The sequence below is a fragment of the Monodon monoceros genome, unplaced genomic scaffold, assembly GCF_005190385.1.
Source record: "Monodon monoceros isolate NGI ecotype Baffin Bay Population unplaced genomic scaffold, NGI_Narwhal_1 Super_Scaffold_18, whole genome shotgun sequence".
NCBI classification, from domain to species: domain Eukaryota; kingdom Metazoa; phylum Chordata; class Mammalia; order Artiodactyla; family Monodontidae; genus Monodon; species Monodon monoceros.
Window position 1 is genome coordinate 153253069 of NW_021703774.1, and position 13080 is coordinate 153266148.

The 13080-nt window shown below is 55.0% G+C and overlaps 1 protein-coding gene across 1 annotated transcript in view; it reads left to right on the top strand.

Moving 5' to 3' along the window:
• Positions 1–1531: 1531 nt before the first annotated feature.
• DLGAP3 (DLG associated protein 3) overlaps positions 1532–13080 on the top strand; it is a 59885-nt gene continuing 48336 nt past the window's right edge. Inside the window, exon 1 of the mRNA XM_029229562.1 lies at positions 1532–1730. The gene's annotated coding sequence lies outside the window, so the exon portion shown is untranslated. The remainder of the gene's footprint in view (positions 1731–13080) is intronic.

Sequence of the window (13080 nt, forward strand, 5' to 3'; positions counted from 1 at the left end):
TATGCTTCATGGAAAGTGAGATGCTTCTTGTAGTTCTAAGGGGGGTTCCTTATATCTTATTTTCCCTGATATCTGCTCTTGGCCGATCCCTAGGCTGGGGAATTATCTGCAACCTTAGCTCATGTTGAAACGTCTTGACTGAACAGGTCATGTGGGCAGCAGGACAGGTGACCAGTCTGCCTATCTCCCACCAGAACTTTATGTCATGTGGCATCTTTAAACATCTTCTTGGGAAATGGAAAAAGGGCTTGACTCCCAGTTTTAATTCACTTGGGCTTGTGACTTCTACTTTCTCTGCCTCAGTCTCCCCCTTTATATGAGGAGGAGATCCAGTGACCCCAAAGGGGTACAGGGAGAAGGAGGTTGTTGGGTGGGTATTCAATCAGAGCTACTCCAAGGTCTGTTCCTAGAGAGGAGGGTGGTCAGTGTCCCTAGCCTCCCAAGCCCACACCTCACCACCCCAAAGCTTTCAGGACCAGAAAGTGTGGAGGAGGGAAGAGGGCAAGAAGGCTTTAAGGTTGCCCACTACTCTCCAGCCCAACTTTCGGAGCCTGGGGCAGTGCTCTCTTCACACTCACCCAGGGAAATCGAAATCCAGAATGAGCCCCTCCCCAAGCGGCTTCCCCAGGGCGCGCGCCCGCGCCCCCATTACAGCATCGCTCTGGGCGCCAAGACGGATTCAAGCCAGGGACTGCTGCAGTCAGCTCTCCTCCGCCTCTCCTGTCTCCTGCAGCCTGTGTCCTGGCTCTGCAGCCTCCGGCTGTGCTTCGGACCATCCCCTTTCCCTCCCCCCCCCCGCCCCCACCTAGGCACTACCCCTGGCTCAGGGCCTAGCGGTGGACGGGCACAGTGGGTACAGGTGGGGGCCCCAGCAAAGTCGACAGGTCTAGCGGGGTTCTCGCTCCACACTGGGGATGCCTGGGCTGTGTGGACTGTGAATGGGGGATGCCTGTCTGTGGCTCTGAGGCCCGGCACAGCGCCCCACCCTGGGAAGCAGTGGAAGGGGGCTCTTAGACCCGAGGCCAGGAGCTGAAATCGAGTAGCTCACCCGGGAAACCCGAAGAGTCTCCTAGAGGGATGTGCCCGGGGCGCTGTGTGTGACATTCAGGGTGTGACTGTGCCTCAGTGGGGCGCGAGACCGTGTCTGGGAGGCTGTGTGACTGTTTCCCTAACCGCCCGCCTCTGGGCTGGGGTCCCTGTGCCTAGGCGGCTGTGCGTGACTGTGACTCTGTGTGTGCCCGTTCCTGGGTCCCCGGCGGTCCCCGGGGAGGCGGGGGCTTCTTCGCCCCCCCCACCTGGGTCTCCCCAGCGCTGTCGCTCAGCTAAGCGGGGGCTCCTCTGAGACCCCGGCGGCCGTTCGCGAGCTGCAGCCTCGGCCCTCCTGGGTCCCGTGCGGGGGCGGGGAGCTCGGTCCCCCTCCCTCTCGCCGGCTCCGGGCTAAGCGGCCGTGCGCGGGGGCGGGGGCGGGGGCGGAGGCGGAGCGCGCGGGCGGGATCCCCCCCGCCTCCCCTTCCTGGTCCCCGGGAAATCCAGCCTCCGTGGCTTGGCCGCCTCCCGCTCCCGCGCCCGCAGCCGCTCGGCGCTCGCTCGGGGCTCAGCAGCCAGCGTGGCCCCTCAGCCTGGGGCTCCGCAGTGCCGGGCCCCGTCCTTGCCCGCCCGCCAGCCGCCGCAGCGCCCCCGGCCCGGGCCGCCGGCACCATGTAACCCGGCCGGAGCCCAAGCCGGGCCAGGTAAGGCGCGGAGAGGGGTGGGGACGGGGCCTCGCGCGCCGCGCCCTCTGCAGCGCCCCCCAGCCTCGGCCTGGCTGCGGCCCCGGCGCCGCCCACGCCCCGGGCTCCGGCGGCCTCGGCTCCCGGCCCCGGGATGGGGGAGGACTGGGCCTCCTCCGCCGCCCCCGCCCCGCCCTGGCTGCCCGCGGGCCTGACCGGAGGGACGGGTGGCGGACCACGCGGAGCGCGGACCGGCTCTCGGGGTAGAGCCGCGTGGCCGCCCGCCCCGGCCCAGCCCTGGCCCGCTGAGGCTTGGGTCTGGGAGGGAGCAGCCAGCTGGGTTGTGGAGGGCAAGTGGCGGTGTCGGGGAGATCCAGAGAGAAGTTTCCTCTGCAGGTGTGTGAGTGCGCGTGCGTGTCACCGTGGGTCTGTGGGTGATTGTGTGTGCCAGTGAGTGTATGCAGCGAGTGTGCGTGTGTCATTGTGGGTGAGTGTGTGCGTGTCAGTGGGTGTATGCCGTGTGAGTATGGAGGGTGTTGCTGTGTATGTGTCGGTGGACATGTGTGTGAGTGAGTGTGTGTTGTCACTGTGTGTCTGTGGATGTCTCTGAGTGTGTATGCGAATGGATGTGTGTGTGCCGGTGCGACTGTTTCTGTGAGTGGGTCCAGGTATCTGTGGCCTGTGTGAATGTGTGTGTGCGTGTGTGTGTGTGTGAGAGAGAGAGAGAGAGAATGTATCCGAGCAGGGTTCACTCTGAATCACTCGCACCTGGGCTTTGTCCCCTCCTCTCCCAGGGGATTTCTGGTGGTATTGGGGATGGGACAGGGAGAGGGGACTTTTCAGAGGTCAGCTCAAACCCCCTCCCCAGGGACTCCTCACCCCTGACTCAGGCAAGAGCTGCATTGCACTTTCCATGTTGGTTCCCACCTTCACCTACCCCATGGGGTACCCTCTGTGATGCTACTGGTTGTGTCCTAGCTGCATGCTGAGGCCCTTGGGCCTGTGGGTGGGGGGGGCTGGAGTGTATGTGCCTGTGTGTGCTTCTCCTTCTTGGGGCCTGGAACTTGTGTCACCCCAGTACTGTTTCACCAAGGGCCCTTTAGAGCCAGGAGCTCAGGAGGCCAGGTGGAGGCTTCTGTCCTGTTCTTAGTCATCAGAGCAGGTGGCTGTTTCCAGACTTCCAGTCCCTAAATTTCCAAGTTCTGGGTCATTGGTTCAGCCCACTGACTCTGGTGGGCCTGTGCAAAAGCTCTTTGAAGTAATAATAATTTAAAAAAATGCCCTTATGTCAGTTCAGGGCTTTTAAAAAACGCTCCCTTCTCAACACTTTTCTCATCTTCCTAACAATCCCGGGAAACAGGCAGGGCAGGTTAAGCCATATGAAATTGCCAATATTCAACTGTTTTTGTTTTTTACCTACAAAACAGCAATTTCATGTGGTTCAACTTAGTATAATGCCAATTTACAGATAAGGATGTTGAGGCTTGAGAGGTGAATTGCATTCCCCACAATCACACACTGCTAGTCAGTGGTTCGGAAAGACTCCAACCCAGGTCTTTTGGTGACTCAAAGAGCTGGGCTGGGCCAGGGTTAGAGAGTGGTACTCCCTGGTGTGCTCTCTCTGACCCTGGTGGCACTGCCCTCCACCTCCACCCAGCATTCCCTGAGTGCTGGGGCTACTTCTGCACCCAGCTGCCAAGGCCTAAAAGGGAGAGAGGAGGAGAAGAGAAGAGGGAGGGGAGGGAGAGGCTTCGTGAGTTGGCAGTGAATCAGGGTCTAAAAAGGGAGCCGGGAGGGCTAGGGTGGCAGGTGTTTCTAAAAGGAACATGAACATAGGATGAACAGCCTCAGATACAACCCCCGCATCCCCCACCCCCCCACCCCACTGATCTGGCAGGCAGTGCCCACTGCATTTTATGCCAGGGGGCTCACATCCAAGGAGTGCGCTTGTATGTAGCTCTAGAGTGATGGCCAGGGGAGGAAGCTTAGAATTGACTTGGTCCAACCTCTTAATTACAAAGTGAGGAGACTGAAGTCCAGAGAAGGGAGAGGACTTGCCCAAGGTCACACAGCAAACTTGTGGGTTCCTGACTAGTTTTAGCCTAGGAACTTTACAACCTTCCATGTTGCTTTCCATTCCTAGAAACCCCCAGTCTCACCCCACGCTCTGCTCATCAAAACTGAGCAGAGGGGATCTGGGGAGAAGAAACAAAGACTCAGTAACCTTAAGGCTGTAGATCCTTCAACCTGGGACCCCTTTCCAAAGAGAAGGAGTTACAGATGTTCCTGGGAATGGGGATTCCTAGACCTACCCACCACTGAGGTAGGCCATTGAGCATCTCTTAATTCCTGCTGAGGGTTGAAGCTGCTGCAGGCCAGACTCCCAGACTTTCTTCTGTGGCAGCTGCTGCCTGGCAGCTCACATCATCTCTCTCCAGTTGATGTTGGAACTTGGGCTGGCTGAGCTCCATTTTCCTTCATCCCATCCAGTTTCTGATGCATTTTGCCTCATTGGCCTGATGGTTCCTTACTTCATATGTTCCTGTTAGGTAGAGAAACTTCTGGGGCTTGTCTGATTTTGGAGGGGTCTGTGGTTACCCTTAAACTCTTTCTAATTAAGCCTTCCAGGAGCCTGGGCTAAATGATAACGATAAGTGTTCCCGGGCTTCCCTGGTGGCTCAGTGGTTGAGAGTCCGCCTGCCGATGCAGGGGACACGGGTTCGTGCCCCGGTCCGGCAAGATCCCACATGCCGCGGAGCGGCTGGGCCCGTGAGCCATGGCCGCTGAGCCTGCGCATCCGGAGCCTGTGCTCCGCAACGGGAGAGGCCACAACAGTGAGAGGCCCGCGTACCGCAAAAAAAAAAGATAAGTGTTCCCATTTTACAGATGGGAAAATCAAAATTCATAGAAGTGCTTCCTATTTGTTTGGTTTTTCTATTAATCTACTGAGATCAGTGGAAGAGGTTCTTTTGAGTGAGGGGACAAAAGAGCAAGTGACAACAGGAGCTTTTGTCTAGAGGGGCTTCTACAGACCCCTTCCAGTGTCTTCCCTCCCCATGGTCAGGAAACCGTTCCAGCATCTGATTTCATTCCACTTGGTAGATTCAAAGCTTTGTCTCTCAGTGGGGGTTGGAAGAACAGCTGCATACCCTGCACTCTACAAGCGGTACGTCTTGATTCCCTCTTTACCCACCCCCTCCCCCAGGTCTGAAGGCTGCTGGCTCAGCGGGCCTCCTGCTGTCTGGGGAGTCTGGGTTTGAGCTGGGGTGAGGTGGTGGCACCATCGTTATGGCAACGCACTGCCAGCTCATCGTTGCTAATAACTTGTCAAGTCCCTGGGCTCAAATGCAGCATGCCTTCCCGTCAGTCCTTCTCCCCATGTTACAGAAAGAAAAAGTGAGGCTGTGAGGGAGGGGCCTGTGAAAAGGGAATCTGGGGAGGTGGGTGGCCTTGTCCTTGGGGTTTTAGCTGGAGAGCTGCGAGGAGGTCGCTTGGGGACTGGTTGACACATACGATTATATAAGTTTGCGTATGACTGCATGGGCTGTTACATGTGGATGCACTCAGAACATACTTGTATAAACCTGTACATGCTAGCTGACGTGTTCATGTGCTTTTACACAGCGGTCCACATGCAAACACGCCTCCAAGCATCAGAACGTGCTTGTGCATGAATACTGCCTCTGCCCTCTGAACATAAGGCACCCGAGAAATCTGGGTTTGTGGGGGTGTCCAGGTATGTGGGTGGGGATCTGATCTTTTTCTGATGCTGCTTCAAAGTGTCTTGTTAACAAAGGGACAGAATGGTCCCAGGGTTCCTTTTTCCTTCCAGTCAAGAGCTCAGAATGGGAATGGGCTGGGGATGGTGTGAGCTCCTAGCTCCCCAAGGCCCCTGCGTTTATGCCCTTTGAGCTCAGGTATCTCCTGCCCCCCTCACTCTCTGTTCTTTCTCATCCTTCCCTCTTCCTGTGTGTAAATATTAAAGAGCTGAGCCTGCAGGGCTGATGTAGACATGGGGAGAGAATGAAATTGAAGGATTCCCTCGCCCCCATCCCGACACCCCCCCCCCGCAGTCCTCCGCTCCTGCCTCCTCCCCTCTCCCTTCTCCCCTCCCCTCACTCAGTGCTTCCACATGTCTCTCCTCCCCCCAGTCCAGATGGGAGCTGGCTCCTTCGGAAAGGGGGCTCAGAACGGGGTGTGGGGAGCTACCTCTCTCTGCCTCCCCCCGCCATATCTGCTTACAGGGCTGGGGCCCCCCACGTGAGTATTTATTTTATTTTATTTTGGGGGGGGGTGGTTGAGAAGGAAAGTGGTTTTAGAACCAGCTGTGAGTGGCGTTGAGAGGCTCAGGGCTGAAAGGAGGTGGGTGGGGTCCTCTCTCTAGGCTCACTCGGGGAAGCCTAGAGTCTGGGTTTCTTTTCTTTCTTTGGACATAGAGGGAAGAGAGGAGTACCAGGTGCCTCCGGTGGATGGGAGCGAGTGTGGGAGGGGCAGGGGAGAGGGGCTTCTGTACTAAACCGGGGGTGTAGTGGGGTAAGCCTTTCGTTTCTGGCATCCTGGGTTTCTGGCAACAGGACCGCAGAGTGGCTGGGAGCTGTCCCAAGTGCTGAATTGGACTCGGTGGGATTTGCTCCTTTGGAACTGTCCCGGGTATTGAATGGGGCTGCGTTGGGGGCCCAATGATGGAAAGGCTGCTGGGCAGTGCTGAAGGCTCACTAGAAAAATTCTCCCTGATGACCTACTTTCCAAGGACAGGGTCCCTGGACGGAAAGATAGATTTTGGGGTCCTTCCTCTGACCTTAGGCCTCACAGTTCCTAACGGTATTTGGGAAAGGGACTCCTCTTTTCCTGTTTCAGTTCCCCCTCCCCTTTCCAAAACCACCGGACTGTTGGTGTGGGGCTAGGGATGGAGGCTGATGTTGTGGTTGTGAGCTCTCTTCTCTTGGGTAGTTTTTAGTGCAATAAGCTTAGGGGTATTGGCACCAGCCTTTCTCCTACTGGGTCCCAGAACTTCAGGCTCAAGGCAGATCTGGATTAAGAGACTTCAGGTTTTGCTGGTTAGGCCTGGGGTGCGTAGAGCTCAGGAGTTTAGGATAATTTGATTGACCATGTAGCATCCCCCTGCCCACCATACTTTCAAACTCAGGACAGGAGACAGTGACATTTTCTGCAAGCCTGTCTCATGCTTTGCCCACCCCAACCAGAGCTCAGAGCAGCATTTGGGAGAGACTTTGTTGGGGAGAAAGATTTCCAAGCAAAGGACTCAAGGAGTGGGTGGGATTGTTCATTGCCATGCAGCAGAGAAGGAGGAGGCTACTAGAGATGGGGCAGTGGGAAAAGAGAAAAATCTGGGGGGGAGAAAAATGATTCAAATCGGGGGATGGGGGTCTGGATTTCAGTTCTTAGCTCCCTTGTAAATCTTTCCCGCACTAATCTAGGGTCAGGATCATCTTAATTTTCTGGGTTCTTATGCTCCATCTTTGTAAATCTGAAGGGAATAGAGCAAGGACTTATTTTTCCAGGTCCCTTCCCTTGTCATCCCAGGGGGATGAGAGCCAAATGTCAGGACATGCAGATGAGACTGTGGGGGAACAACAGGCAGGAGTGGATGATGGCAGCTTCACCTGCCATCCCCAAGGAACAATCAAATATTCAAATGGGATCCTTCTTGAGGGGAGAGGAAGGAGAAAGTTTCTGAATGCTGGGCAAAAACTGGGTGTGGCAGGGAGTTCAAAAAAAAGGGGAGGTATTTAGGGACCCCAAACTGAACCAGTTCATCCCTTTCCAGATGTGACTTCTACTTACTAAGGAGCCCCTCACCCATCATGTTTTTGATGTAACTCATCAAGATGATTCCTCCCTTCTCTAGCTGCTTGGGAGGAGCTGAGTTCTCCTATGCTGTGGATGCTGGGAGGTGGTGGGTGTGGGTGTGGGTGCCTGTTTGGGGAGGGGAGGTGTTTGTGCTCCACTCAGCTCCCTTGGTTACATAACAGCTTTGATAAGACTTTACTTTGGAGCTGCTGCTACTGCCTGAAGCAGTCACCCCTCCACCCCCACATGGAACGTTGGATGTCCACCCCCTTCTCCCTGGCCCATTGGAGGGTCCTGCTATTCACGACCCAGTGTTCCAGCAGCTGCCTTCCTGCTGGGGGGTGTCTTCTGCTTGCTTTCCTGCTCCCTACCCAGCTCCTCTTTTCTAAATACTTGCTTCCTTTATTATTGTGAGCCGAGATCACCCCCTGCCCCTTTACATTTTTAAGCCTCCAGGTCTACCCTGTCTTTGCTGGGGTCCTTGGCTGGGGTGGGAGGGGTTCACTGAACATCATGAAGCTGCCCTCTAGGGAAGAAGAGAAGCATCCCCAAGAAGTTTTAAGGCCCAGAGATAATTTTCTTACTGTTCCTTCCTCTGCCCCAATAGCTGTTTTGGAGCCTGGGAGCCGTGGACCATACCCAGAGATACTGGGAGGAAGAACTCTGGCCTTGATATTTTCTCTTCATTTCCCCTTTCAGAATTAAAAAGTTGTATATATATGGGAGGTGGGGGCTGCCTGTTGGGTGGGAAAAGGTGCACCTATTCTGAGGTGTACCTACTCCATTGTTCCCTGCCTCCCAGGTTGTCTGTGGAAATATTGGTTATTCCAGGCATGAGACAAGGGGATGACAGAGCCCTTTTTTGGAATGACTTTTGTTTTCTTTGAGTGGGTAGGAATGGAGTATATCCAGGAGTGGGGCATATCCTATTGATAATAGGAATAACTTTCCAAAATGAAGTGGGAGACTGGCAAGAGGAGAGAGCAAACGCAAACTTGTGATGTCACTTGGAGAGAATATGGACTCCTGGCTTTGTGCACATCTCTGCTATTCCAGTGCATGTGCATGTGTATTCCTGCCTGTGAGTGTGTATGTGACTGTGTATATGTCCATACATTTGTGTGAGTATGCTGTATGAATGGGTACAAACACATTTATGAGTTTGTGTATTACGTGTATATGTATGTATGACTCTATGTATGCGTCTATGTATATATGTGACTATAAAGGCAATTACTTAAACCCGTGTGTGGGAGGGTGCTCACCCAACCATACATATATGTGAGTGTAAGTATGCATGTGAGCAAGTATGTGGGGGCACATGAATTAACAGCATGTGAATATGTGTACATAAGTTGAGTCATTCATGTGAATAAATGTGACAGAATGAATGAGACGGAGAGATTCTGACTAAACATTGGGACTGTCCAAAAGTTGTTTTCACACAAGCTTGAACTTGATCCACTCTCATGCCTGTGGCTCTTTTCCAAAAACCAGGCTCCTCGAGGTGTCTCAAGTTATCTTCTCATGGGGACCCAACTCTTCCCTGCCACCATCCGTATGAAAGGATCTTGCAGAGGAGAAAACTGTACAGGCCTTGGGGACAGCTGAGAAAGGGAGCTGAGCTCAAGGCTGATCAGATGCTATGGTGCTCAGGGGTGTATGTAGGGGAAAGAGTTTGGGAGCTTGAACGTTACTGCTGAAGTTTCAAGAACGAAGCAGAACAAGCTGGGCTTAGTGGGTGAAAGGGGTAGGGATTTTTAGGGAGGCCCAAGTGTGCATCAGCTTCACACATGGGCGTGTGTACGTGTGTATGTGTGCATTACTTGTCTATGCCTTAATATGCATATCTGAACATAAACGCACTTTCTAAAATGTATACATACACGTGAAAAATCTCAGGAATGTACACACCAACAGAGGGATTTGTCGACATGTACATACATGCTAACACACATGTGCATATAGACAGAGTAGAAGAAATATGTGGGCATGTGTTAATACTGGCCCGATTGCCACCCATGATGACATACACGTGCACCTCACTCACCCAGGTTAACAACAGCCTACAGATAGTCCCTGTTCCATCACACGTGCCTCCCCCAATTCATCCATTCATTCAGCCAGCATTTTTCTTATGTCGGTGATGTGCCACATACCGTGCTGGACACTGGTGATGGTCCTTGACCTTAGGTAACTTACAATCTAGAGAAGGTAAAAGACCTGGATCCAAGTAAGGAGAGTGTTCAGGAAAGTAGGAGGACATAAGTGTTCACGGGGGAAAGTGGAGGCCTACGGAGGGCTTGGTCCGTTCTGCAGCAGGGAAGGGAGGGGTTTGGTAAAGGATCCATAGAAGAGGAGGCCTTTGAGCCAAGGCTTGAACAGGTGTTCACCAGGTGGGCAGAGGTAGGAAAAGGTGGTTTAGTGACAGGAAATGTCCCAACTGGTCTCCCTACCTCCACCCTTGCCAGCCCCTCCTCCGGAGAGTCTCCCCACAAAAGCAGCCAGCTTAAGATGAGATCATGCCTTTCCATCTCACTCAGAGTGAGATCCTAAGTGCTTAGTGGGGTCTGAGTGACATAAGTGCTGTGTGTAAAATAGCCTCCAGTGACCTCCCTGATCTCAGATGCCACCCCTACAAGTGCCTCCCTTCGGTTCCACAAAGATGCTGAGCACAGCCTCACCTTGGGGGCCTCTGCTTTTCCCTCAGCCTGAAACGCTCTCCCCTCCAGATACCCATGTGACTTGCTCCCTCGCTTGATTCAAGTCTTTGCTCAGAAGTCACTTTTTTGGAGAGGCCTCCCCCACAGTCTATCTTTTGTTTGTTTGTTTTTGTTTTTGCGGTACGCGGGCCTCTCACTGTTGTGGCCTCTCCCGTTGCGGAGCACAGGCTCCGGACGTGCAGCCCCAGCGGCCATGGCTCACGGGCCCAGCCGCTCCGCGGCATGTGGGATCTTCCCGGACCGGGGCACGAACCCGTGTCCCCTGCATCGGCAGGCAGACTCTCAACCACTGCGCCACCAGGGAAGCCCCACAGTCTATCTTAAATAGCCCCTTGTCATGCTGTCCTCTCACCTCCCCTTTTTAAAAAATAATTCAGCACTTACCACTTCCATTATTTCATATATTTGTTCATCATCTCTTTGTCCATTAGGAGAGAAACTTCATGAGAATGGAGCAAGAGAATGTTTTGTTCACTACTGTACCTACTGTGTCCAGAGGAGTGCCTGGCTTGGAGGCACTCAATACGTATCTGTTGAATAAACAGATTTTAGGAAGATCGCACTGGCAGCCAGTGAGGAGAGTGGATCGGGCTGGGCCAGGATACAGGCAGGGAGATCAGTTAGGAACCCATTGTAAGAGCTTTAGTGAGAACTTAGGATTGAGGGCAGCCTGATGGAGAACATTGGGAGTGGAGGTGGAGAAAGGGAGATACAGTGTCCAAACACGCGCATGTATGCACACACAGGCACACGTGTGCACATGTCATATTTTAGCCAGTGACATCTACTATCTTAGTCGCGGAAGGCTAAGGAAGAAAGTAAAAGTGTCTTTATATGTAAATTGGTACGTATGTCACGAACACCCAGTGACAAGCGGGACAGCCTCCAGCTAACCCTGGATGATGGGATCTTCTCACCACCACCCCACATATGTCTACCCCTGTCAGCCAGGCTGCGAAGGGCTGCCAGGCAGGTTCCATTTGATCAGTGATGCAGGGCCCCTGCCTGAGGGAATAGGGATAGGGCACAGGGTGCTGAGCGGTGGAAAGGGTCTTTGGAAGGCAGAGTCACAGAGCCTGAGAGACACACGGGGAGAGACACGTGGACCCTGAGAGGGGTGCTCAGAGCCCGTGAGGAGCTCAGGCCTGGCCGAGACTTCCTGAGGCCAGATGTGGCGGGAGGCAGGACAGCATCCTCCGGCAGCATCTACTTTCTAGCCCTCACCTTTCCCTGCCCCCACTCCTCTCCCTGTTCCACTCTGGTCCCGTTTCCTAGCCGGGTGGGTGCCTTGACCAAGTATGGGCTTAGGAGTGAGTGGTTCCCCACTAGGGTGTGGGAGTTCCGGGATGTGGGGACACCCAGGGAACTGGGACCCGATTTCTAGCGGACAGGCTGGGGCTTTGGCGGTAGGGGAGGAATCTCTCTGAGAGGCTCAACTGTGTCTGATTTCCTGTCTAAGGAGAGAGCATAGAGACTTGAGCTTGTGTTGCAGAATGAGGAACTGAGGTTAGACCTCAGGCACGACCATTCAGCTTCTAGGGTGAAGTGACTGAAACTTAGTACCTGGGGAACGCTTGGAGGCGGGCTGGTAAGAAAAGGAGGAAGAGGTGGGACCTGTGGGTCAGCCCCGCTCGTGCCGCTGCCTGACCTGCGTAGGGGGCGGGCCCTGAGGCCTAAAATCCGCGTTGAGAGATCCTCCGCAACCCCTCCGAGAGCTGGGTTGCCTCATTTCCAAGAGCTAGAGCCCCTTCCAGGTTCCGGGGTGTATGATGGGGACCTTCTGCCAATCTCTCCTCTCATCTGGACCACGGGCGGGGGCGCTGCCGCCGCTCCCCTCCCACCTGGGCTCTGAGCGTGGGGGTTGGGCCGAAAGAGCCGCCAGAGCCGCCCACCTGCCCGCGGTGTCATGGCAACGACTCTGCCCACGTGGACGACGAGGAAAGGGAGGAGAAGAGAGGAGAGGAGGCACCACAACAGACAGGAGGATGGGAGGGGGCTCCTCAGGGTCTTGCACGCGGGAGCCCCCATCCCTCCAGCTTGGCCCAGGGCCCCCAGGGCAGGGTGGGGCTTGTGCTCCCGGCCTGGCCTCAGAGAGTGCGTGTCCTTGGGCGTCCTGAGTGATGACGACCTTGGTCTCCTGGGCTGGGCGCCCCCCCCCCCAGTGGAGTCCTGGGGGAGATGGGGCTTTGGCATGTGCAGACCTCTCCTTCTCGCCCCACCCCACAAGTCCGGGATGGTGCCTGGGGTTGAGGGGATGAGAGCACGACCTACTTCTCCATTTTCTCACTATTTTTCAAAAGGAAAATGACCCACTTTTCAGCCAATCGGACTGGGGCCTTTTCCCAGGCTCATTCCCTGAGCCCCCCTGCCCAGGCCTCTGCTCCATCCTCAGCCTGTTAGTCACGTGCTGGACCCACTTCCTGAGGGAAGCAGGTGCACCTGTGTGGAGGGTCCTTCCCTGCCATCTGCGGCAGGCAGGGGAGGGGCCTATTCCAGGGGTGGCCAGGGCCTGAGTGATTTTACGTCAGCTCCCCTTTGGGCTGACAGTCCCCATTGACGGCCATGGTCCTGGGCACTTTGAGTGTCCTCTCTGCCATCCCCTTACACTGCTAGGACGCACACCGTGGAGGGGCAGGAAGGACTCTGGGGAGGGTGGGAGAAGGACTGTACCCCTCCTCTCACTCTGTATTAGTGGGTGGTGGTGGGCTGTCTTCCCAAGCTGCTCAATTTCCATGTGGAAAGGGAGAGCCGGTAGCACTGGAGAACCATGTCTGTCTGTCTGCCTTCCAGAGAACCCTCCTAGAGGGTTCTGTCAATGCCTCTCTTCCCAAGCCCCT